This window comes from Mustela lutreola, chromosome 16 (assembly GCF_030435805.1).
Source record: "Mustela lutreola isolate mMusLut2 chromosome 16, mMusLut2.pri, whole genome shotgun sequence".
NCBI classification, from domain to species: domain Eukaryota; kingdom Metazoa; phylum Chordata; class Mammalia; order Carnivora; family Mustelidae; genus Mustela; species Mustela lutreola.
The window spans coordinates 22,433,983-22,460,210 of record NC_081305.1 but is presented as its reverse complement, the minus strand read 5'-3'; the positions used below and the strand labels follow the sequence as shown (position 1 = coordinate 22,460,210).

The 26,228-nt window shown below is 36.8% G+C and overlaps 1 long non-coding RNA gene across 1 annotated transcript in view; it reads right to left on the bottom strand.

The window, feature by feature from the left end:
• Window positions 1-26,228, bottom strand: part of LOC131818323 (uncharacterized) — a 257,550-nt gene that overhangs the window by 164,522 nt on the left and 66,800 nt on the right. The window contains exon 3 of the long non-coding RNA XR_009348781.1: window positions 10,206-10,277. This is a non-coding gene — a long non-coding RNA (uncharacterized LOC131818323). The remainder of the gene's footprint in view (window positions 1-10,205; window positions 10,278-26,228) is intronic.

Genomic DNA, 26,228 nt, shown 5'->3' with positions numbered 1-26,228 from the left:
AAAAAAAAAAACTAGAGAAAAGCTATTTTCCAACAACTGTGGTATTAAGTAGTCTTTATTGAGGTCGATATCTAGTAGTACTCATACTTTACTTTTTCTCCAATACTAAAACTTCCAGAAGATACAATGTGGCTTATTCAAATCAAGAAGGAGCTTGCTTCATATTGAGGGACTGGAAAATCTAAATGGCCTAAAGTAAAGTGTGGTTCAGGTATGGATGTTCTTGGGATAAAGGAAAGAAAATACATTCAAATGCCTTTGGAAAATGTGTAAGAAATAAAAGGGAAAATAAACTCTAATTCTGGCTACAGTATTGAAGCCTCAGAGGTTGAGTGTAGAATGATTAGACTGACAGAAGTCTCTATGCCTTGACCATGTGATTATTTTTGAAGGCAGAATACTCAGGTACAGTTTCGTTTCTTTTCTTTTAGATGTATTTATTTGTTTTAGAGAGAAAGAGAGAGGGGGAGAGTGTGAATGCCCGTCAGTGGGATGAGGGGCAGAGGGAGTGAGAAAATGTCAAGCAAATGTCCTGCTGGTCACGAAGCCTGGTGCAGGGCTTGATCCCAGGACCTTGAGATCACGATCCAAATGGAAATAATAAGTCAGAGGTGTAACCAACGGAGCCACCCAAGAATCCGTGGAATATTCAGATACAGTTTCAAGTTGTGCCATCTCCTATTTTCCTGACATTGGTTAAGTGATTTAATCTCTGTGTTTCAGATTAATGATCTCTAAAATGAGGGTCATAATCATCATGAAATATATGTTTACTATGATAATGAGCAATGATGATGAGGAGAAGGACATCAGAGTCCACTGTGAATCTCCCCCCCCCCCCCAGAAAGGAGATTGTACTACTAATAAGAAAGAGGAAATAATCAATTTATATAATCCTGCTATGTCTGGTAGCATCTTCTGGCAAATAAACCTTTCATTTTTATTTTATTTTATTTTTTATTTTACTTTCTTTGAATCTCAGATATCTCTCTGGATCCCTCCCAGGCCCTTGAGTCCCTAGCCATTGTGCCGGTGACTATTTCCTATTTCAGAAAGTGGTCTGCTGGTGAATGCCGGACAACTGGGCATTCTTTGGGGGAGTGGAAGAGGAACTTGCTTTATGACACTTGCCAATTTTCTGTGGTATAATACTCCCAACATTACCAATTGCAAGTTACCGTTAGTTTAATAATCACGCCATAAAATACTTAAAAACTTAGCAACTGTCTTTAATGAGCCAGTTGAGCTGATACTACACATCATTATCAGGTCTTAAAACTTTTATCCCTGACGGTCTTTTAGATTTCCTTTCAGAACCACCCTCAATTCCACACAAATATCTAATGTGATGTCTTTTTCTGCAGACTCCTCTTTGCTCTCTGATAAACAGATTCACTCCTCTTCACTAACTTTGTAATAATAGCACGAATAACAAGCTGGATACCTTAAAAAATCATGAAATTAGAAGATTCATTAAGCTAATGACCTATTCCATTTTGTTTACTACTCCCCTTCGTGTGACCCTGGGGAAGCAAAACCAGACTAGGTTCTTGACTTCAATGAGCTTATATTTTATCGGAGACAGACAGATGAAAGAAAGAAAGAAAGAAAGACGGTCAGAGGAGGGGCACCTGGGTGGCTCAGTAGGTTAAGCGTCTGCCTTCAGCTTAGGTCATGATCTCGGGTTCCTGGGATTGAGTCCCACATCAGGAGTCTGCTTCTCTTTCTCCCCCTGCCCGCCCCCACCTGGCTTAGGCTCTTTCTCTCTCACTCTCTCTCAAATAAATAAAGGCTTATAATAAAAGTTGCAGAGGAAAGGTAAAAATTCAGGTGGATATGTGCTCTGGAAGAGATGTATATAGTCAAGTGAGTCAGCAAGACCAGAGATAGCTGCTGAGGAAGCGAGAGGCTTGGGGTGAGATCTGAGGAAAGCATAGGAAGGAACCATGAGAAAGGAGATGATGGAGCATTTCCGGCACAGGGAATGATGCAGGCAAACAGCAGAGGTATGTAAAGATCAGCCTGCAGGTGGTAAAGGCGATGGGATTCTAAATGGAGTGGGAGAGTATCACTAGGTATAAAAACAAACAACCCCTAATATAGGAAGCCTTTTGCAGTGTCCACACTAAAGAATATAAGGCAACATGACCATTGCTCAGCTGCAGAACTGGTGATAGAACTTTCATTTTTTCCTGGTTTTCATTTAGCATAATTAAAAAAAAAACCCTCAACTCTAATACCACTAAAATATCAAATGTGAATCAACCCCCCAAGTATGAAAGTGATTATTTTATAAGAGCAAATGGCAATACATATTATTCGATTAAAACTTTAAAATAAAAGTACTTAAGAAAAAAAAGATGAAATATCTTTTTGCAATACACACTGAAGTCATATGTGACGGTGCTTACATCAGCCTTACAAACTAGCTTCAGCTTTTTCCCAGAAAGTAATAGCTAAAGGAAGGCATTCCTTCTACCTCTTCCTGATTGCAGTTAATTATGTCATACTGTATTATTTATTCACTAAAGTAACAAAAATCTGTTTTACCCTCATCCAGATAAGGGGATTAATTATTAAAATGGAAAGTGAGATAATACAACTTAATACAGAACTATCCAAGGGAAGCCGGGTTTTCTCCAAATCTCTTACTCTAGTTTATCTTTCCCTTCTCAATCGCTACTCATAAAGGTACCATCCATTTCCACAAACACATCCAGAGACAGAAATATGCTTACACACATGATAATAGAAACTAATGTTAATGGAAAGCTGACAAGTGATCAGCATAGCTTTAAGTACTTGACAGGCAATACCATGTCTGTTCCTTCCAAATCCCATAAAGAATACAGAATCATTAATTCTTTCATAAATGAAAGAAACCCCAGGATGCAAGAAAGCAGAAAGAACCACATGAGAAATTAGGAAGGTAAAAGAATCATGTTCCCAATTATAATGGTCTGGGGTAAATTAAAAAAAAAAAGCTGTGAGTTTAAAAACACCCCAAACCCATAAGGAAGATGTGGTCCATATACACTATGGAGTATGATGCCTCCATCAGAAAGGATGAATACCCAACTTTTGTAGCAACATGGATGGGACTGGAAGAGATTATGCTGAGTGAAATAAGTCAAGCAGAGAGAGTCAATTATCATATGGTTTCACTTATTTGCAGAGCATAACAAATAGCATGGAGGACATGGGGAGATGGAGAGGAGAAGGGAATGAGGGAAATTGGAAGGGGAGGTGAACCTTGAGAGACTATGGACTCTGAAAAACAACCTGAGGGTCCTGAAGGGGCGGGCGGTGGGAGGTTGGGGGAACAAGGTGGTGGGTATTAGAGAGGGCACGGATTGCATGGAGCACTGGGTGTGGTACAAAAACAATGAATACTGTTACGCTGAAAAGAAATTTAAAAAAATTAAAAATTAAAAAAAAAAACACCCCAAAGCCAGAAATATACAGCTGCACACATAGCTGAGTTTACAAACAGAATTAACATTATAAAGGGATTCATCATCATCATCATCATCATCATCATTATTATTTCATTCTTTCTGTAGATGAGCAAGATAATGAAATAGTTTGGTTAAAAAATTAATTATTCAAATAATCAGGAGAAGATACAGTTTTAGAATCAAGTTTGTAAACTGAAGATCAAGCAAAAAATTGGAAACAGCACTGGTGGTAAATAGATCCTAGTTTGACAGGTCTCGGTAGATATCTTCTCCTAGGACACATTATAATCAAAAATTACATGCAGTTTCCCTTGCTTGGGTTTTCTTGTTTACATTAACTACTGGGACTCTTTAGAGCTTAAATACCACAAGGAGACTAGAGTCTTGCTGACTATTCTAACATAGTGTATGCACAGCAACTTTTTTAAGAAGCGTAAATAGTTTTAGCAAAGGTGCCTTGGGCATATTACGAAGATGCTATTAGAAGCATGGTGCTTTCATAGTTATTGATTCTCACATGTATCTGGTAAGGGCTGAACATTCATACATATTTGTTTATTGGCATTATGCCAGAAATATCTTCAATTGTACACAGAGCCAAACTCAGCCATGAAAAACAGAAGGTTAATTCCTCCAAAATGTAACCATCCCTGGGTCTGTAGGAATGACTACAAGATAATGAAACTAATTGCTTAGCAAATGTTTGGGAATGTGTCATTACCTTCAGTTAAATCTTTAAAATTATTCAAATTTACTTCAATGAGGCTGTTGCACAATGTAATTTTTGAAAATAATATTAAGAAATTACATCATACAAATATTTATCTTCCTTTGCACTGCCCTTGGAGGTGGCAGTGATTTCTTACCTACAAAGATAAGCTAGAATTAAGCATCTTTTGGAATCTAATATGTGAAGGACAGAAAGTACATCTGATGTTAGACAAACCACTGTATCAAAATTAGGCACTGATAATAGTATGCTGGGGGGGGGATCAAGAGCCAGATTTTAAAGTCCAATGTTGATTATAAAAGCGACACAGTGACAAAGAGCATGTACCCAGCAGCGACCAGCAGTTGCTGGTATCCACAATGAACAACAAGAAATCCAAAACATTTTTTTACTAGACAAAACTGGGTACACCATTCCCTCTAACACTAATGAAATCACTTTGGGAAAAGCAGCTACACTGGCCATCAAGACTGTCAATCCTGATATTGCAAAGTCAAAAAAAGAGAATGAAATTAGAAACTGTTATTTTAGAATCTAGCAGAAGTCTTAGATGATATGAATGTGCAATATATAATGTTTTTATCATTTTTTTAAAAGGTTTTACTTATTTATTTGACAGAGGAAGAGAGAGATCACAAGTAGGCAGAGAGGCAGACAGAGAGAGAGGGGGAAGCAGAATCCCCGCTGAGCGGAGAGCCCAATGCGGGGCTCGATCCCAGGACCCTGAGATCATGACCTGAGCTGAAGGCAGAGGCTTTAACCCACTGAGCCACCCAGGTGCCCCATAATGTTTTATAAATAAAGACAATAAGGCATATCTCTCATGCTTAGTGTCTAAGAGCTATACTGACTGCAATCAAATAGTTACTTCTTAGTAGTGAATTGGATTTTGAAAAACATTATTATAATTATAAAGTTCAATTCATTGGGCCTTCTGTTATTTTATTATTTTTTTTTATCACGCATTACTTCCAGAGAGTTGTATTTGTTTATGTGGCTTATAGATCAGTTATGATATGCAATTGCAACAGGAAAATGAGTATTATTCAATATTAATACAGAGGGTACCAGGCAAGACAGAGGGATGATGATGGCGACAATGGTGATGATGATGGATTAGACACTTGGATTTAAGCTTCATTATGGTGAATAAGAAAAAAATAGCTACTCAGTAAGAATAAAACACAGGATGAGCACAAGCATATAGTTTTGAATAATTGTATAACAACTGAGGCATGATTCATTCATTTGGGTATGGAGAATTAGTATATAAGTCACAGAATGGGTATGTGAGGACATCTTAGATATGAGTCATATCTATCAACATAGGATAGGAGGGAATAGGTATTCCTGGAATGTATGAAGAAATGGCCTGATCATATGTCCAGACATACGAAAATTCATGCTATAATGGTGGTGAGAAACACAGTTAAATTAACAAATGATATATCAGTTTCTTTGTGGTAGAAATGGGGTCTTTGTGCTAGAGCAGAGACTGTGAATATCCTTTCTTCTTTAACTGAATAATAAAAGAACACCTATATTGGGGAGGTAATACACCAGATAAAGCTATCTGATTGGCTGATTGGCATGGCCAATGGTCATGAAATAGGACTTCCACAAACTCTTTTTTAAAAGGAATTCAATTGGCAGGCTCCTTTTGCCTTTCCCTTTCCCTGCTTCTTCCCACTTTAAACATTAACTGGGTGACTGCTGTTGCAGCAACCAAATCTCATGATGAGAACCAGGGTCCCATTTTAGGAATACAAGAGGTTAAGACTGTTTCTAGGGACACTGAGGACCCACAACATCCGGTTTGGACAACCTACCTCTAAGTTTTTAGTTATATGTGAGAAAAATAAATTCATGTCTTAACTCAGCATTTTTAAAGTTTTAAGATAGAAGAGTAACCTTAGAGATGGACACTGGGCGCTCAGAAATTATATGCATACAATTATAAGTCTAATTTTTGGTACAGATTAGGCAGTTAATATTTGTAGCTTTATTACTACTGACAATAAAAACAGATGAGTCCAAGTAACAATAAAAACAGTTGAATTCAAGATGATTCCACATGTCTGTGTATTCTCAAGATCTGAGAAAGAAATTCCTCAAAAGGTATATCCAAGTTTATGATACACTGACAGTATCATCAGAAAATTAGGGGGTTTTGTTTAGATGCTTATGATCAAATTTTTTTTTTTTTGAAAAGCAGGACTTGTTAATATTCACAGCCATGTCTATGGAAACCTATGGGGAATTTGTTTTAGAATCATTCTGAAATTTCAATACGCAGTAACTTTTAAAAGAACTTTACTTTGATATGCAAGTGTTACTTAAGTATCATCAACTTTGAGATTTCCAGGTATCTTTTTTGATATAGGACCAAAAAGCACAAAGTCTGTTGAATATGAAAGTACCAGAGCTTCTGCCAAAACCTTCCACATGTTTAAACCTGGTCTCATGGCCTGGGCCTGGGGCTACATTTTGACCAATATGCTCATCCTGTGGTTATTTTCAGCTCTTTCTTTGTGTGTGTGTGTGTGTGTGGTTTTTTTCCCCTAAACTTTGCCAACTCAGAGTACCTGAGGTCTGTGCTTGCAACACAAAGGTTTTCCAAATGAATTGCTAAAATTATTAAAAATCTGTGTGAACATTTGTTGGGATTTGTTACAAGCTACCTATTCAAAGGGGAGACAAAGTGCAGCCCATATTGAGAGAAATGGAACAGATGGTTAAAAACAAGCAATCTGATATTCCTGGACAATTACAATGTTTATGTGAATGAAAGAGAGGAGATTAGATACTTTTTCACTCCCCCCTTCTCATGGAACATTACTTTGGAGTTTTCAAATAGCTTTTTCTTGTCTATTAGATAGCTTTATCCCAACATTACCATATAAAAAGGCAAACCAAAGGTCATTTTCAATTGTTACTTTTTAACAAATAAGAACACTGAGGCTCTAAGAAGTTAAATAACTCTTTAAATTACTGTAGGTAGTAAGTGCTTTATTTTCTTCCTAGAATTTATTACTACCAAGGTATAAATTTGCAAATATGTATTTATCTTTTAGTAAAATACAAGTACAATAAAGTCAGGTTTTCACTGCTTGATTTACCTCCACATCACCTGTGACTAAAATAGCAACTGTCTCTTAGTGGGTTACGAAAATAAAATGTATGTTGTGTGTACATATGCAGTGTCAGAAGAAAGAACTGAACCTAAGGCTGCCTTTTTTCTTTTAAAGATTTTATTTATTTATTTGACAGACAGAGATCACAAGTGGGCAGAGAGGCAGGCAGAGAGAGAGAAGAGAAGCAGGGTCCCTGCCAAGCAGAGAGCCTGATGTGGGGCTTGATCCCAGGACCCTGGGATCAGGACCCAAGCCAAAGGCAGAGGCTTTAACCCGCTAAACCACCAGGTGCCCCAGAACCTAAGGCTGCTTTATTCACAAAGCCCTGACTTCTGAGGAGTTTTGGTTGTAGTGACGTTGTCCTTGCAAGAATTTGAATACCTGAATCCTATCAAGAAATTCAGTTCTCTCTCACATAAAAAGAAAGTCATACAACAAACCAGAGCCAAATGGGAATCAAAGTTTCATTTTATCCATAGATGTCTAAGTGGCTAATATTCTAATTCAGATCCCAATTAAAGAGGCTGAGTAAAAACCCTGATCAAAAATAAAGCCTAATTACAACCTTTTTTTCTCCCCTCAGTCTAAATAATTGAGAGCAATATGCTTATATGCTTAGCTGTAAATGGAGGAGAATCAGAAACAGGAGGACCAGAAGGAGGAAAGAGAGTCTGATATACCCCAACAATGAGACTGAGCTCAAATACACTCTCTCAATCAGGCTGTGGAAAAGTTAGTGTGGCCATTATGTTCTGTTGGTCCAGGACCTAAAATGGCTGTTTAACAAGTGGATGAAAAAAGAGGAAGCACATGAAAGAGTTAGGGAGGAGTCTCATTTTTTGATATATTTTTTAACCCTTTGAGATAATAATTCCACTCATTATTAACTGCAGCCAAATTCCAGTCTGTTTTGACGAGTCTTATCACCAATATGTTTCTTACAGGCTAGGGATAGAAAGGGAGGTTCATAAAGGACTTCAGTGGGCATATCTTGTGCGAAAGAAGGGATATTTTGGTCATCTCTTCCTACGATCTTCCCTTAATTAATCCTCAACCAAAAACCCATTAAGTGAGCAGTTTCCTCTGGTTTGTTGTTCTAACATTGAGGAAGGATTAAAAGGAGGGACTGATTCTCTAGAGGCCAAAATAAAAGATATCAGTACCTAAAGTTTGCCTCAAACCATATTTTTCCAGTACGCCTGAATACAACATTGTGTTTTGGTATGCTACACACAAAGTTTACAGTGTCTCTCTCTTCTGGAAAGACAAAAATCAAACAGTGGTATTGGAAAAAAAAAATCACTGGCAATATGAGACGAAATTGTAGAACTGAGCAAGTAATTACACCCGTCATTCAGTCTGATAGTTTAGCTACTCTGCATGCCCTTTTCTCCAATAAAAGTGATATACACCCCATGTGTCTTGGTAATTGCTTCTGGTCTTCATTTTGGTTTATGGAATAGAAAGTCTTGTTAAGTGCTGGCAAGGTCCTTAGAGGTTTTCACAAAAGGTATAGTTGATAAAGATTTACCAAGCACAGTTTTACCAAGCCATCATTTTTATATGTAAAAAAAAGAAAATTAAAAAAAAAATAAGGATAAGGAAGACAGAATGAATAATCCATGGTCACACACCTCAGTTACTGGCAACAATGATCTATAACATGAGTAAACTAAATCCTAGCCTGTTCATTTTTTATCTCATATGCTCACACAATTAATCTACTTCCAATTCAATATTTTGGATTTATTGTGCTGCATCCCTGATTTAGCACATACACATTTTTTTTTACTTCCATGACTTTCTCCAATTGAATAACCAAAAATATACACACTTAAAATGCAGTGAAAGAGACCAATAATTATAATTTACTCTCATAAGAACTGTAGCTCAACCTCCCTCTGGGCTATGTAGGATTCAAATATCTCTCAAAAATGGCAAGATAGAAATAATTCAAAAGTAACCTATGTTCCTCCTCATTGTTCCTGGTATAAAAATCTCCCCTTTCTTTCTTTATTCTCTTTCAAGCACTCTGTCATCTCAACTCAGTATCTTAAGTTAAAATGTAAAAAGTAAATAAAGCAGGAAAGAGAAAGAAAAAAAATAAGTATCTAGGTTTTTGTATTTTAGAACTACAGTCCTCAGGAAAACTATGAACATCAGGGAATAGAAAAAATGGAAGAAAAGAAATAAATGGACACAGAAAATGAGCAAGTCTCCTTTCCCTACTCCCCACACCACCTCTTGCCTGGATTGTGGAAAACAATATTATTTTCTGTGAAAGCAGGATGAAGAAAACAGATCACAGCAGAGTCTTCAATAAGTCCTATATGGAGATGCAAAAAAAAAAAAAAAGAAAAAAAATAAAAAAGGCCTATTTCTTGTTCCCAGAGCAGAGTCTTTAGAGGACAACAAGACATCAGAGAGGGAAAGCTTGCATGGTCAAGGTAGGCAAATTGGAACAAAGTTACCCAGGTGGAAATGCTTGTGTCCCAGCAGGACTCAGAATCAATATAGTATTCTAGTGCCTCCAAGTGGTAGATTTATGTACTAAAGAAAGCATTCAAAACTGAAAGACAAGAATTTAAGATTCTAATGTATCTGAATGAGGATCTATGTGCACAAATTGGAGAATAGAGCCATCTGCCTTCCCAACCCTAAATTTAAGTTATGTCCAGACCTTCAGAAACGAAACGCGGAGAGCCAGCTTCCAGCCAAAAATTTAAAAATAAATAAATAAATAAATAAGAAAGCTTCAAATAGACCAAGATTAAGTTTCTGCCACCACAGTGTTATAATGAAGATTTACAATGGAAATAATCTTGATTTAACTCATTAAAAGAACACAAAGAAAAATATGTCTTTGTTAACTGGGGTCCATACCTGTTGCGAAAGTAGCAATCTTCTCCCATGATCCAACACTCTGACAAACTTTGTCATTTCTCCAGGCAAATTCTGCAATAAAAAAAATTACAATCATCTACCTCAAAATATTTGTTGTATGCCCTTAAAGCAAACTGTTTTGCTATCAGACAGATGGACACTGACGATGAGTTGATCTGTGAATATATACATGCACATTATGGTCTGCCATAAAAGGATATGGAATTTATAATCTGATAATCCTGTAAAGAAAAAAAAAGCATATACCAATAACTGTGTAATTCCCATGCCCCTTCTCTGTTAAATGTTCATATCAGTGCTATTCTATCTCTTGGTAAACTGCATGGACCTACTTCTATTGAGCACATGAAGTCCTCAACGCTTCTCAGGCTCCCACCTGACCCCAGAAGGCTCACATCTGTCAACATTGCCTCTTCTTGAAGAGAATGACAGAAAAGAGAATTCTATGAATCAGAATATCCCCTGTTATCAGTAAACAGTATGTGTTCAGTCTTGTGTTTATCATAGAGGTTGACAGAAACTCCAAATAGAAAATGCAGAGAAAGAAAGAGGGGAAGAAGTCATCATTTGATTTCCTGGTAGAGTTAGCATGCTGGAAATGCAAAACATGTGTTTTGACTCCCCTTTCTAAGCAGTATTAACTTTTCATAATCTGAGGATGCTCTGTATAATACTTACAGAGACTGCCTTGCATTTTGCAATTTCATTTGTATTTTTATGGCTTATTTTTTAAAAATGTCTGATCCACTAATTAAACAGTAAACTCTACAAAAACAATGACCACACCTATCTTCTCTGCTTTACGATTCCAGAAATTATGATAGTAGATGACACATAGCAAATAAATGCAAGATAAATAATTTTGAATGGAATTTTAAATTATTTGTATTCTAAATTAGAATTGTTTCATTGACTCAATCAGCCAGTTGGAAAGTGACTAAGAATCATGATATGTGTTGGGTAGAGATGTATCCAGTATTGTGTGTGTGTGTGTGTGTATGTGTGTGTGTGTATTCATATTCATATATATATATATTTATGAATAGTACATCTATATATGCAATGAAATATTACTCAGCCACCAAAAGGAATGAAATCTTGCCATTTGTACCAACATGGATAGAGCCAGAGCATATTATGTTATGGATAATAGGACAGTCAGAAGAAGACAAATACCATATGATTTCAGTCATGTGGAATTTAAGAAACAAAAGAAGTGAACATAGGGCAAGAAAAAAAGAGGGAGGGAGGCAAACGAGATGCTCTTAACTATAGAGAAGAAACTCGGGGTTACTGGAGGGGTAGTGGGTGGGGATGGACTAAATGGGTGATGGGTATTAAGGAAGGCACTTGTGATGAGCACTGGGTGTTATCTATAAGTAATAGATCACTCAATTCTACTCCTGAAACCAATATTATACCATAGGTAATTAAAATTTAAATAAAAACTTAAAAAAAGAAGGACATTTATTATGTTTTAGACTGAGGGGGGAAATCCCAGAAAGGAAAGGGATAGACCGAAAATAGGACTCCAAATTCTGTGTGTAAATTCTACCCAAATCTCCCTTTGTCTAGTAAACTACTTAGTGATAACTGAAAAGGTCAAACAAATTAAAATAATCTTAGACGTATCAAGAATGATGAAACTACTCCTGTAGTTTTCTCAAACACCAAAATATTTTGTAAGAAAATATTCCGAACAAATTCACATCAACAAATTTGACAATTTAGATGAAATGGACAAATTCCTTTAGAAAATCATTGTATAAAATTGAAGTAAGATAAAACAAAATCTGAATAGCCCTATGTGTATTAACAAAATGAACTTGTTAGTAAAAAAATGTTACCAAGAAAATGTGAGCCCCAGATGCATTCACTGCTGAATTCAATCAAGCATTCAAGGAATAAATAACCCCAATCTTACACATAAACTTTCAGAATATATACAAGAGAAGGAAATTCTGGATTAATGCCATGAAGCCAACATAACACTAATATCAAAAACTTGACAAGAGATTATTTTCTTAAAGATTATTATTTTTAATAAAGATTATTATTATTTATAGATTATTTATTTATTTATGTGACAGGCAGAGATCACAAGTAGGCAGAGAGGCAGGCAGAGAGAGAGAGAGAGAGAGAGAGAGAGGTAGAAGCAGACTCCCTGCTGAGCAGAGCACCCAATGCGGGGCTCAATCCCAGGACCCGGGTATCATGACCTGAGCCAAAAACAGAGGCTTTAACCTACTGAGCAACCCAGGTGCCCCAACAAAACATTTTTATAAGATCAAATTACAGATTAATGTTCCCCAAGAACAGATGTGCAAACATCTTTAATAATTGTAAATTAGGGATGCCTGGGTGGCTCAGTTGGTTAAGCCACTGCCTTCGGCTCAGGTCATGATCCCAGGGTCCTGGGATCGAGTCCCGCATTCGGCTCCTTGCTTGACAGGGATCCTGCTTCTCTTTCCTCTTCTGCCTGCCACTCTGCCTGCTTGTGTGTACTCTCTTTCTCTCTGACAAACAAATAAAATCTTTAAAAAAGTTGTAAATTAAATCCATCAATATATTAGGATGATAACATACCATGATCAAACAGTTTGTTCCAGAAAAACACAGAATAGCATTTGGAAATCAATTAAAATAATTCACCATATTAACAAAAGAATAACCATATGTCAATGAATGCAGAAAAAGTATTTGATATGTGTTATCACCCAATACCCACCGAAAATACAAACTTTCAGAAAATTAGGGACAAAATGATCTTGGTCTTAGAGATAAAGGGACTTATACAAAAAACTGAGAGCTAACATCAGAGTTAATATGGAATGTTTTCTAATAATATTGGAAACAAGGCAAAGACCTCTTCATGGATCTGTGTAACAGAATGGGAATGTGTGTGTGTGTGTGTGTGTGTGTGTGTGCATCTGTGCACACATTGTGTTTTCAACAAAGCTGTCAGGGTAATTCATTAGAGAAAAAGTTTTTCAGCAAACTCTGGGTGGAAGGATTAGATACTCACACAGAACAGGAAATAATAAATTTGGCCTTTACCTTGCACCATATGTACAAATGAACGAAAACTGATCATGGTCCTCCATATAAAAGTTTAACTTGTAAATCTTCTAGAAGGAAACATTGAAGAAAATCTTGATGGCTACAGAACAAGCATTATTATTCTTTTTTAGACAGGATACACTTTAAAAAGTACAATTTGGAATTCATAAATTTTTTTTAAAATGTTACCTCTTTAACAGGTACATATTTGTAAAACATTTCTGATAAAGGAGACTTATTCAGAGTAAAGCAAAAACCTAAATATGGGAATGGACAAATGATTTAAATAGACTTAATGGGTGGGGTTCAGGATACCCCACACCCATATAGGGCACCTTGGCATACTGAATGAGCTAAAATAATTTGAGAAATAGAAGGTGCAGTAAGAAATTTCTGACCTTCCTCTGAAGGAGTTCATAAAATGCTCTTGTGAGACATGCCCTCCCTATAACCTGGAGAAAAGGAACATTCTTATCTCCATGGCACCTGGAGAAATCTGGACAGGACCTGGTTTGTCCCCTAGTTGACTACACTTAGATCACATCCTTTTCATCCGACCATGTTTTTCCATCATTTTGGTTTTCATCACGTTTAGCATTAGGACACTCAGGTTTCACTGCTTCCTTGGGTCTTCTTACCTTTCTAAGGCTCTTGTGTCATGCAAAACCAGTATTAAAAACCTTTGTGTGCATATCCTGTGTCACAGGAAATCAAGCCCAGAACTTAGAAGAGTAGAGGAAAAAGATAGTTTCCTTCCATACAAAAATACCCCACAAGTGAAGAAAAATGATTGAACCATAAGGGGGGAAAAAATTCAAAATTATTACACATTGGGGAAATGCAAACTAAAACCACAATGGTACGCCACTACACACCCAGTAGAAGGTTTAAAATTAACTGAGCTGATGGTACCAAGTGCTAGCAACAACACTGACAAGAGCTCACATACATGTTAGTAAAAGTATTAAATGGTAATACCATTTTTTAGAACTCTTTTGAAGTTTCTTTAAAAAAGTTAAGCATGGGGGCCTCTGCTTTTGGCTCAAGTCATGATCTCAGGGTCCTGGGATTGATCCCCGCATCAGGTTCTCTGCTCAGCGGGGAGCCTGCTTCCCCCCTCTCTCTCTGCCTCTCTGCCTACTTGTGATCTCTGTCAAAAAATAAAATAAAAAGAAATCTTAAAAAAAAAAAAGTTAAGCATGCAGTCACAATATGACCCCTATTTAGCAAAGATAAATGAGGATGTATGTCCACGTGAAATGGTGTACATGATGACCGCAACAGATTTATCTTTAACAAAAGACTGTATGCCCTGGGCAAAGGTAAAGTCATATGTAATGACTGGAGGTTCAAAGGGTTGGATAGACTACAAAGTGACACAAAGAAACTTTGGGGGTGAAGCAAGTATTCTGTGTCATGGCTGTGGTGATGGTTCTGCCGACTGTGGTGACTGTATCTGTCCAAACTGACTGTTTGTACAATTTAAATGAATTCAGTTAAATATATATTACATGTGCTTATAATATATATAAAACACCACAATAAAACTCATTAGAGAAAAAAAAAAAACTACCATGAGTAAACTTGAGCTCTGGACACCTAACTTTAGCAAATGAATTAGTTTATTCTAATTTCCTCTCCAGTAGAGAAGTCCCACTTACAGTACTCCAGGTTGAAAGATGGATATAAAATGAAAAATTGAGTGATTTAAGTATATAACAGGACTTTAACAGGGAAGATACATAATATCCATTTTCAAAAATAGAAGAGAATAAGGCCAACACCCAGAAACAAGAAAGAGTGGGGAAGAGAATGAAAAGAAAAAGAGAAATAGGATAACAAATCCATTCAAATTCCCAATCTAGCCAGCCCTATCTCCAAACGGCTTCCACCTCTTCCAACTATAGGATGTTAGGGGTCCGAAGTGTTTGAGCTGCACTGAGTTGGGTTTTGGCCACAGTTTATCTATAATCAATCTTTTGTGTACATCCCTATATCAGTGTTCTGGAATGTCTTTTACAATTTTAAAATTTCTGAACAAAACTTATTTGATACTTTCAATAAATGGTGTTCACTCAGTTGGCTATCCATGTAAGAAAACTATATCCTGCCCTCATCTCTTATACTCAAAAATCCATTACTGATGGATTGCAACTCTAAATATCAAAGACAAAACAGTAGAGCTTCTAGGGACAAAGAACAGTGAGTATCTTTATAAACTGAGGTACTTATATATACATATATACATGTATATATATTTCATCATAAAACATATACATATAAATTACTTCACAGTAACACTATTCATGTTAATTAAGAATGGAAAGCTTATGGGGTGTTCTAATGGTCTGATTCTTAGTCTGCATGCTGGTTATGAGGAAATATCCAGTTTATGAAACTTTATCAAGCTCAATACTTATGGTACTTTCTCCCATACATAAAAACACATCACAGTATCTGGCACAGATACAGTAACTAGCAAATGAGTAATATGTGTCATCATTGTTGTTATCATGGCCTATGTCTTCACTGGAGAGGATGTTCTGAAAAATGGCTAGTGATCTCTATGTCCTACTTTATACTGTGCTTACACAAGCACTTAAAAAATTTTACTTTTTAAAAAAAATTACATTTTAACCTTCCTTTCCTCTTCTTTATTGTAAGTTCCTTAAAGCAGAAATTATGACTTATTCTGTCTTTTTAAAAATTTATCTTCACCCTACAACAATATTAGTGAAGGAAGACATGTGCCTGCATTCACACATATGCAAACACACACACACACACACACACACACACACACACACTCCTGTAAAAAGAGACCCTCTCATTCTCTTGAATCCTGAATGCAGGTAGGGAATTTTACAAAGACACACAGTAAGAATGATCATCACTCACTTCTGCAGTGTTTTGACATTTATGTGGCACTAATATAATTGTAAAAAATAACGCAACCATTATTGAATCATTAAATCATTATTGGCGTATTCATTTTATGTTCATTGGTTGAAATCTGCACCATGTGCATGTTAAGAGTTTAGTTAGAGACTTAGGTGCACAACATTTTATTCCCAGAAGTAAAATGGAAACACTTAGAGAAGTTAGAATAATTACTGAATATTTTAAAAGTGCATGTGTGTAAGCATTCATGTTCCCCTGATTCTCTTATTACATGATTTAGCCTTGTTTCTTTGCTTTTTTCTTTTAATTCCACATGAGCTAAGGGGTTTTTCTGTGCTAAAAGATAGCGCTTAGCATACAGAGAGAATCCCAAGCACTGCAAAACGTATTTTTATCCTTATTTATTATTAATAGTAATGATAAAAATAACTACAATGTATTGATTGCCAAACCTACAACCACCACTGTGGTAAAAGATTTATATTAGAACAAATTCTTATTCTGATATATATATATATATGTATGTGTGTGTGTGTGTATATATATATATACACATATATATATACACATATTTATATATATATAAAATTTATTTATTTATTTATTTATTTATTTATTTATTTCACTTCTACAGATGAAGAAACTGATGTCCAGGGTAATCTAAAACATACTCAAGGTCCCACAATAAATAAGTGGCAGAACTGAGATTTAAATACAGAATCTCCTGACTTTGTTCCACATTCCAAAGCAAAGATACTAATTCCAGAATAACTTACAAATAATTTGTTTTCCTCCTTTCTTCAGTTCTTCATCCCTCTCCTTCCTTCTCTTTCTTATTTTCCTTCCCCTCCCCCCTTTCTCTTCTAAGACATTGTTCCCTGCTGGTGAGATCAAAGGAAGGGTTTACATTGTAGGTTTAATAAAGGCTCTGTAAGGTAAACTGGGGTTTCTGTGGGCTCTCAGGAGGAAAGAATTTAAGTTGGGGGGAAAAGGAAGAGCAGAGCTCAGAGAGGAACGTAAATGTGGAGCACATAGGAACAGAGAATAATCCCATTTGGACGGAGTATAAAATTAATCAGAGTCAGTGAGAGGAGGTGGGGCCATTTTGAAACCATCCCATCATTAACTTTGGCCTTGAGGCTGGATGTGTACAAGGTTGTGGTTATACCCCGACTCCTGGTCCTGTTGGAAGTAAAACAATGATGGCTAGTGGAACATTCATTTCATAATGACATCCTGGTGAGAAAAATGAACCAACAAGAGTTTGCTTTGCAGTAGATTCTACATGCTTCCCTCCAAGTAAGTTCAAACATCGTGGACTTCACCCACTTCCCACTGCAACTCGGGCAGGGGTTTCCAGGAAGGTGGGTGTGAAAGGTGAATGAAGAAGAAGAGTATTGTAGCAGTGACAGAAATATGTTTAAAAGAGTGATGACAACCATCACCAGCTACTGGCTATCTACAGAAGTTTTGCAGAACAGAAACAAAGACTTGTGAAGATGTCCAGAGATCTTGCGGAGAGCTACAGGCATAAACCTTGGGTGCCTTTTTTAAGGAAAACAAAGCAAACAAACAAAACTACAATGAATATTGCCAGTCAAGTCAATCAGTGCGACCTATGAAGTCCCATATGTGATTTCTTTAAGCCCCAATTTGTGAACAGCCTGAGTCATGTGGAATCAGAAATGATCAGTCCTATAAATACCTTTGCAATCTTATAATTCTTCTTCCATTCTTCCTTTCTCCTTTCTAACTCCCTTCCTTTACTCCCTCCCTTTCTTTTTGCTTTTTAAGAACGTAATCTTGTGGGGCACCTGGGTGGCTCAATGGGTTAAAGCCTCTGCCTTCGGCTCAGGTCATGATCTCAGGGTCCTGGGATCAATCCCCCGCACCGCACTGGGCTCCCTGCTCAGCAGGGAGCCTGTTTCCCCTTTTCTCTCTGCGGGCCTCTCTGCCTACTTGTGACCTCTGTCTCTGTGTCAAATAAATAAATAAAATCTTAAAAAAAAAAAGAAAAATGAATGTAATCTTGACACGGTCTCTAGAGATGATAGCAGGAAAATGAGATGGTAAGCAATTTCAAGGGTAGATATAAGCAATTCAGATTTAGAGTTTGTGTGTGTGTGTGTGTGTGCACATACACATGCACATGTGCACCCTAGATAATATACTGAAATTCAGCATGTCTCAATTTCCTCTATTACTGTAAGTAGATGAATTCCTGCCATCTGCCTGGCTCTGTGCATTAATTCAATCCTCACAGACATTATCTGAGGTAAGTACCATCATTTTCCCCATCTTGCAGAAGCAGCAATTGAACTATAGTGAGGTCAAACTACCCCAAAGTGGCAAATTCAGGATGTTAAATAAGGTCACTGTCCTAAATTGCCCATTTCAATCAGAAAGTCAGAAAAAGGTAATGATGAAAGACGTTGTCGTTGGTATCACACAAACTGTGATATTACCAAGACTTTAGTTTAGTGGGTCAATTTTTTGCAATAAGCTGGTTTTTCCTACCCATCAAATGATATATCTTAGGAAAATACTCTGTGGTTTGCCAGCCACTGTGATAAATGGAAATATAAAATGCTGGTTGTCTTCCAAGTGGTTTACAGTTTCCAAGAGCTGATCTAATTTAAGTAGTTGGAGAAAAAAATTAAACAAACACAATTTGGTGGACATCTCCTTATTTTGTTGACCCTGCTCAGACACAAATGATGACTTTCCACTCAGCTAACTGTGCATTTGCAAAGCTGTCTTTGTAGACATGGTAGACAGAAAGCTTTTCACTGTCAAAACAAAGCTACTAGCTGTCTTCTCCGGTTATCAATGTTTTTAACACTAGCCATTTCAAAAGGAATCAGCACCAGTGGCTAGGAAAATGCCTGCTGGGAAGCCAGTGGCAAAAATCATCTCTTCTTAAATGAGAAAATATGTGACAAATGCACACTTACAATAGTGAATTAGAATGCCTTTGGCAAGTCTGGAAGTAATACAGTGGAGCAGTATTTCTGACACTAAGTGCATACTCTTTATTTTGAGTTCAGGTATTAAATGTTAGCAAGGAAGATGACAATGAAAATTGGTTGAATACAAACATTGCCTAAGATGGTAAAATGAGCCAAACTTTATTGATATCAGATCCACCTTGTTTATATCTTTCCTAATGCTATTTTCATCACATCCTTATGCAAACAGTGCCTATGTGATATCCACTTTATAGAAAGGAGGACTGCAGTACATACAGAATCATTAACTTTCTCAAGACATATACTAGCCTTTGGAAAGATAGAAGAATCAAACCCAGGTGGTCTCATACTGGAGCTTATGTAATTACATACTACACAGCAGTGTCTCTCTAGTAACGGAAATCAGAGTCCTTCTTTCATTTAATATTCATACTAATCTTATAAACTATAAATGGCCAATATTATCTGTAAGGAAGCACAAAATTTCAGAGGGATTAGCTTTCCCAAGTGACATAGCTAATAATGAATCAGAAAAAGATACCTAGAAGGTAATTTTTTTTCTGCTAATACTGATTATTCTGAATCACTTTTTTGTGTGTTGTTGTTAGGAAATAATTATTCCTTTCTGAAATGCATGCAATGAAAACCTAATCCTAGTCATTCATGAAGGAGTGGTAAGCAAGATGTTTAGGCTAGTAAGAAGTTTAATTGTCACGGTTTCCAAATACCTTAACAATTTCAAAGCCTTACCAAAAGAACTTTCTACTGCATTTGCATTCTCTTTCAAAGAAAGCTCTCATGTGATTAGTGCTTTGTCCCCAGATGACAAGTTGCAAATGAGGCATTTTCCTTTAAAATGTTTTCAACTTGGGGAAATCATTTATCCAAGCAGGAGACTCTCCTCACTGACCCCAACACCTGGGAACCAGAAAACTTTGATCACCAAGCAATACTTCCTTGCATTTCAAAGAAATACCACAAAGGAAATTAGCATTGCAAGGTTAGTACTTGCAGCGGAGAGAAAGAATATTATTCTAAAGCTTTAGTATCTAGCCAGAGTGAATAATCACAGGTGGTTCAATGCCTCTGGCATTTACATCCCCTGGACTTACATGCTGATCTTGAATTAAAAACTATCCCTGTTATTTATTGAATCTTAACCTTAATGAAAATGTTTGACAGTAAAGCAATGGGCATTGATGTTGAAATTGAAGTATCCTTGCCACCTGGCTAATTGAATATCACATTTGTAATTAATTTGTGACCTATAGCACCCTTTTCATGGTGATAGTTATAAGTGTGCATATCACCTCTAAACACCAAGTGAAGAAATATCACTTTCTAGAAGCTGAACTTTGTATGCATACAAAAACAAAAAGGTCAGTTTGCATTATACAATTTAATGGTTTTCTTTGCTTTCTGGAATATTTATAATGCCAGCGGGTGGGTATCACTAAGTTGTTGCTGAAGTCCGACTGGAAACCAGCACGGGTGTAGCTCTTGGTGTTGGGAGTGTGAGCCAGAGAGACACATTCCTGACCTCATGGAATTCTCCCACAATTGGTTCTAGCATTTCTTCCTCTTGGAGAAATCTGATAAATTGATACTCATGTCAACCACTTTTACTCCAAAATGAAGCATAAGAGGTGATTCTTCCCCAAATCCACTTCCACAATAAAATTGTGTTTCCTCAATTTACTATCAGAACCTTCTTATTAGAATAGTTTCTAATTATCTCTTTTTCTCGGGCTGATTTCCAAATCAGTCCAATTTCTTAGAAAGAAACCTGGTCCAAAAAACCTGGGGACTTTCGAAGTTCAAAAAACATAGCTGTGGGGCGCCTGGGTGGCTCAGTGGGTTGGGCCGCTGCCTTCGGCTCAGGTCATGATCTCGGGGTCCTGGGATCGAGTCCCACGTCGGGCTCTCTGCTCAGCAGGGAGCCTGCTTCCCGCTCTCTCTCTCTCTCTGCCAGTCTCTCTACCTACCTGTGATCTCTCTCTGTCAAATAAATAAATAAATAAAATCTTTAAAAAAAAAAAAAATAAAAGTATTAAAAAAAAAAAAAAAAAAAAAAAAAAAACATAGCTGTTTACCTGAATGTGACAAGTCTAACCTCTTGTCTCCAGGCGCCATGACAATTATGGTAAAGATGGTCCGGCATTTGGAGACCAGTAAAAAGAACATTATTTGTGATACTCATTGCCGACTGTAAGGAAGACTTTATTGAAGGAGAACATTACAGCAGTGGTAGGGACCACTGTAATGGAGTCTTACGATGGGGAGAGAGATTGGGCTCAACTCTGAATACTGCCTGGGCAACTGGGAATATATATCCACGGACAAGACTGAGGGTCAACAGATGGAAACCCCAGAGCGTAAGGAAGAATTCTTGCTAATCTAACCCAACAGAATTCTTGCTGAAGGCAGGCCAGCGTGATCAGATATCAACTATTTTAGTAGCTGAAAATCATTCCAACTGAAAGCAGGACTTTGATAACAAAAATGGCCCAGAAAGATACCTAAATATTCAAGGTATCTCCACTTCAGGGATGTATAGGCTTTCATTAAAAAGAAAGAAAAAAGTTTCTCTCATGTGATGTCCTATCAAGTAACAACTTACATAGGTCTTTAATTTGAATTACTTATTTGCATACCCTACAAATTACTTATAAAGTGATACTGAGTACCACTGTTGTCTCCTGGAAGGAGGAAAAGAGAATGAGAATATGAGAGAAGGAAAAAAAAAAGTAAGAAAAAAATAAAAGTAAACAAAGGAAATACTTCTCAGAATTAAAAGGGAAATAGCTATTATTAAAATCCAAAAATTGCTGTCTCTCTTAAAATACACGACGCAATCTAGATATGATTTCCAGAAGATGATAGAACCAGCACACAATAACCAAGTGTAAGGACTCTGCATTTCTCTGTGTGGATAAGTATATGTTGTAAAATGTAAAACATGTATACAGTTGCTCCATTAATAAGGTGCCAACCCCTGCAGAACAAAAAATATATGTAGAACTTTTAGTTCTCCAAGAAACTTACCTATATACAGCCTACAGTTGACCAGAAGCTTTATCAATAGCAAACAATAGCAAACTTTGTATGTAATATGTATTATATACTGTACTTTCACAATAACATGTTACAGAAAAGAAAATGTCATTAAGAAAATCATAAAGAAGAGAAAAAACATTTATAGTACTATATTGAAAAAAACCCGAATATACATAGACCCGCACAGTTCAAACCTTGTTGGGTCAACTGTGCATAGAGCATGCAGATACATATGTATTGGGGCATCTATCTTGGACAATAAAGCTTTCCTTGGAGGTTCAATTTTCTTTTATCATAATTTCACAAATAAGCATGCTGAAAATATAGACAAATAGATGTGAACTGCTTTATTACTAATTTGGCATTTTATAAACACACGCTGAGTGCCGAGAGCTAAAGAAAGGTCTACGTTTACTAGAAACAAAGAGGTTACAGGGCTGAAATCTATGTGTGAGTCAAAAATGTGTTCCAAAGTTCTCCTCTAGCGTTCATGCAAGTGCTAGCATCACATAAATGCTGACTGCATCTCGAGGTGCTGTCGATTTTACCTTAAAAATAGATTTGAATTCATTTACCACAGGGCACAGAGGAAAGAAGAATGAATCAGGAGGATCTCAAAGTGAAGATGCGTAGACCCAAGAGACAGAAGACATACAGGAAGTAAAATGTAATTTTGAGGGGGGAAAAAAATCATGAGATAAGATTGAATTTTTCGGTATAATTTTTCTGAAAATGCAATTTGTAACAAGTTATATTGTCTGTAAAAGAATCCCTACTGCACTTCTAATGTGCTTTTTTAGTATCTGAAACATAAAAGCACATCGGAATACATCATGTGCAAACCATGGCATTAAACAGATTAGAAAAACTAAATGTCATACAGTAACATGGTCGGTTCTTGTGCAGTTAATTTAGTAGAAAGGCAGAGAATCGCTGCAGGAAACACTTTCTGTAGTTATGCTCCCTGCAGCTAAAATACCTTGTATACCTTTTTTTGAAGGAACAATAACTTTGCTGAAGTGATAAATTTAAAGCTTATGTGGTTTTAGGATGGCACCTCAGCTAAATTATTCCTGAAGTGAGTTGTATATTGAGAGGCATAGATGTTAGAACAATTGAGCAAGGTCCCCAGCTTCCTCTACGGCCCAGAGTCCTCTGGCCATCACGTCCTTTATTAGCCTCATTGGGTATCATCTATTCCAATGAAATTAATACCTTGAAAAGAACTACTTTCTTGTCATTGACCTCCCACTCTGCGGAGTCTCTCTCTTTAAGGTTCTTGGTTTTTACACAGCCTTATGGTTAATGCACCACACAAAAGGGGCATTTTTCTACCTTCACTTAAAAAAAATAGTACACTGAGACTTGACATTATCTGGCCACCAGGTTAAGAAAGTTAAATTGAGCATCACGTATTCTCCAGTGGTCTTAGAGCCAAGTCTATCACTCCTGTTAATTAGAGCTTTTCATGTGGGTTCTGACTGAAATCACCTTGGTTGCTTTCTTCAGCTCTCACCTAATTCTAATTAATCCCCTTGGATCATTACCCCAGCTCCAGCCTCCCATCGTCATCCCTACCTCATGATTCATCTCATTCGAAAAACTGATAAGTGGGCTACTAATATCAGCTAGGTAAGATGTATAATTGTAAGCTCACCACTACACAGTTTGCTAATGATAAAGGATGGCCCTCCTTATGGCAAGCATTACAGAGTATCATTGCCTAATGCCCTTTAACTTGGGTAATTAAGCACATCAACAGTAGTGATAATTTTTTCACAGTGGGGGTTAAGGAAAAACTGGAACAAAAAAATAAACCTTGCCCTGACCAAGCTGACATCTCTATAAAACTTAAGCAGATTTAATGAAAGTGCTTTACATATCGGTGACTAAGCAGTAAGCACTCTCTTGGCCTTCTGAATTCAGAACAAAGTCCACTTGTAGAAATTTTTAAGCCTGATCAATGATATATGAGGGGGGGAATGATGACCCCATCCCAAGATGTCCATACCCCAGTGTCTGGAGCATGTGAATAATATATTACATGACCAGCAACTGTAGATGTCATTAAGGTTTTGGATCTTGAAATCAGGAGATTATCTTGGAATGTCATGATAAGCCAAGGGTAACTTCGAGAATCTTAAAGGTTGTGGTCAGAGGGAGACATATTATCAAAAAGACAGTCAGTGACATGCAAAGCTGCTGGTTTTGAAGATGGAGAAATGGAGAAAGACACAAGAAATACATCCATCTCTAGAGGGTAGAAAAGCCAAACAGCTTGTTTCCTAGCAGCTCCAGAAGGATTGTAGCTGGGCTAACATCTTAATTTCAGCTCGGTGAGACCCCATGTTGGGTTTCTGAATGTACAGAGCTGTAAGATTAAAATTTTCTGCTGTCTTAAGCACTAAATTTGTAATAATTTGTTATAGCAGCAATAGAAAACTAATGCAGATAGGAATTTAGGAGAACATCTCCTTCAGTGTAAGAACCATAAGGGGCTTATTAAAGGTTGTATTCATAGCACCTATCAGTGTCTGTTGCATAACAGAAGCTCAATAATTATTTTTCAATCAATAAGTATTAATTGACACCCTACTAGGTGTCAGTGACTTCGTGTACCTACTATGATAAGAGCATTTTCTCATTGATGAGAAAATTGAAATTCATTTTGGTGAATTACTAGTTTCGGCCATGTAGCTATAAAACAAATTAAAAATTCAAATCACAGCTTTTTTGACAGGATGAAGCCTATGGCTATAAAAATGTTCCTAATTTCTGTAATTTTCACCTAGCTTCCTGAACAAATATTTTAAAATTTTGGTCCTTATTGTGCATCCTCCAAATTTTTACAAGTGATAGCTATAGCTCTTCTCGCTCTTTGAAGAAGTTACAAATGAAATGAAAAAGACACTTGGAGTTCTTCGAAGGGCAAAGTAGATAAAACTAAGATGTTTGTTAAAATAATGAGAGCTAACATCTACATGATACTTTCTACTTGCCAGCCATGGCTCTATTGACTTTTTTTTTTACTTTAACATAGTTATTCTTCAAAGTAACTGTAAAAATGGCGTAGGAAATGAAGGCAGAAGAAAAAGTTACTAAATTTCCTTATACCTACAGCCTACTGACAAGTCCTTGAAACAGTCAGAGTGACATTCCTCTAGAAACTCAACTGCCTAGATGTTCACTCTTTGCTAAGGGCAAAAGGCAATCCTAGCCTGAAGACCCTCCCCACCCCGCCAGGATCCTGTAAGTCTACTTTAACATATAAAAATTCCTTTAGAAATTTCCTTTATCTCTAAACCCCTAAGATACATATTGGCAATCAGGTCCCAAGCATATTATCCCCTGATAAACATCTGAAGGGTCTCATGACCTTTTCCCAAAAATAGCTAGACCCCTCAAGGTCCTGAAAACCTTGCTTCTGAATTCCTTAGAGACTTACGCTATCCCTAACCCCCTCCCAACTTGAAAGTATATAGTGGGCCACTCCTAATGACCCCAGTGCAGCTCTTTCTGCTCAGAGTCCTGCCCCCTCCTTTAATAAAACCACCTTTTTGCACCAAAGATGAATCAAGAATTCTTTCTTGGCTGTCGGCTTCAAACCCTAACATCTTTCCTACATTGAAAGGTACATGTTATTGGTTGCTTCACCTTGGATAAACAGTCAGAGGTAGTAATACTACTAATAAAATAAGTTCCTTGAGACCATGTTTTAGGAATGCCACGAGTGGGATACAAACCCATGAAATATGGCACCAAAGGTCACATATTTCACTAAAGAACCTTTACCACAAAGGGTTCTGACATAATGTCCTCTAGCCAGGAACCTTAGCCTTCTTTGCAAAAGATTTTTGCCAATCTGTTGAAAACTGTGGATTGGCTTCCACAAGATATGCAGAAGCATATTGTGGACATGTAAATTTTTATGGAGTGTATTTTGGGAATCAAAGACATAAGATTAGGGAAACATACATGGTAAAAAATAAATTCAGGATCTCAGATGCAGGATCAC